This window comes from Aplysia californica, unplaced genomic scaffold (genome assembly GCF_000002075.1).
Source record: "Aplysia californica isolate F4 #8 unplaced genomic scaffold, AplCal3.0 scaffold00280, whole genome shotgun sequence".
Classification (NCBI taxonomy): domain Eukaryota; kingdom Metazoa; phylum Mollusca; class Gastropoda; order Aplysiida; family Aplysiidae; genus Aplysia; species Aplysia californica.
In genome coordinates this window covers 766320-768088 of record NW_004797550.1, presented here as the reverse complement: position 1 = coordinate 768088, position 1769 = coordinate 766320, and positions in this window count along the sequence as shown.

Below are 1769 nucleotides of genomic sequence, written 5' to 3'. Positions count from 1 at the left end.
GGGGGTTAAATAAGCTATCTAGGTGTTATTACAGAATGTTGCTTTAACATGCAGGAGAATAATAGTTTAGAGCAGTGGCGGCTCGTGGTTTATAGAACTGACCGGCGTCATTCACGTCGACTATTTTTCCCTCCCCCACCGCCTTTCTTCACAACACACACACACACTCACACACACACACACACACACACACACACACACACACACACACACACACACACACACACACTCACACACACACACACACACACATGCACGCACACACTCATGCTCTCTCTCTCTCTCTCTCTCTCTCTCTCTCTCTCTCTCTCTCTCTCTCTCTCTCCTTATTTTATACCCCTACTTTCGCCATCCCCACCCCCTCCCCCACTCACACACACACGCACCACAGTAAACATTGTAATATAATGTGAAAGAACTAAAATATGCGGTGCGTCAAGAAACAATTTTATGAATCGTGTAAGATGGAAGTTACTGAGATTAATATTAATAGAAACTCACTTGATCGGCACAGAAAAAGAAACACACTACTTGAGTCTAAGCTAGAAAACAAACTGAAAGTGAGAAGCAATAAATCGCTGGTCCTGGCCTCCAGTACAGTACTTTACTCGTACTTTCTACACCGCCATACAAAATATCGACGTGCACTGAACCCGTTAAATATATGTAATAAGAACTGTCCTGTATGATGACAAAAAGTCAATTGCTACTGTACCAGTGACGCTGTCCCAAGCAGATCAAGTCTACAATCAGATGCCATACAAAGCTGGACAAAGCAAACAAGTTTCCGATCATTATATCATCAAATGTACTTCATCGCACTTCTTAGTTCTCAGAACTGAACACTGAACACTGTGTTGTAACAAAGTGGGGAAGTGTGTCAAATGCTAATTATAAAACTTGGTGTCTAGCTGGGGCGAGAGTTGAAAAGGGGAGGGAAGGGAGGGGGTTTTCGGCCCAGACTCTGACAGCCGAGTGTTTATCGCTCCTCGTTAAAATGTTCCTTATAATATATCTTCACTAGACGATTCCTTCTTTCGCCAGCCAAACTCCTAAGGGCCAGGTAAGTTATTAGTGGGGAGAAAACGATGAGTAAATGCCAAACAGGAACTATAGGTGGTTAAAAAGGCAATAAACAAAAAAGAGTAGTGCCATGCTGACAATAAATGTTCTGATAGTAGTTAGAGAAAGGCTGAATGATAAATACATGTTTTGCTGATAAAATAACACATGTGTCTGTGTTGCTCAAGACAGTCTCATTCTTAATTTTGTAAGCTACAAAGAGGCCAATCTGGCAATTAAGGGAAAAACTAATCTTTCTGTGGACTGACGATGGATTTGTCCTTGGGACTGACGTCATCGTTAGGCCTAAGCCAAGCCCGCCGTGTGTTTGGCCTCGTACGTAGTACGAAGTTCCGCGACGTGACGGTTTGACTGGAGACGATTTAAAGTTACGAGCCGGCGCGATAATAAACGTGAAGGAATGAGGTTATGTCGCGACAAAACAGCAGTAAATCCCACTTGTCTATTTGAGCGCCTTCAAATCGGCAAGGTGTTTTTGAATGTTGATACATGTTTGTTTGGATTAACTTAAAACTGAATGAAAATCGTCATCAGCAATAAACAGTTCAGTTGACAAAAATCTGACCGGCACTTAACAAACTGCCCCTGGTTTAGAGAAAGATGTTTGTATAGAGGCTATTCATCCATGACTAGCCGTGCAGCGGTGCAGAACAGGATATCTCTTTTTTGTTTGTTTGTTTGTTTGT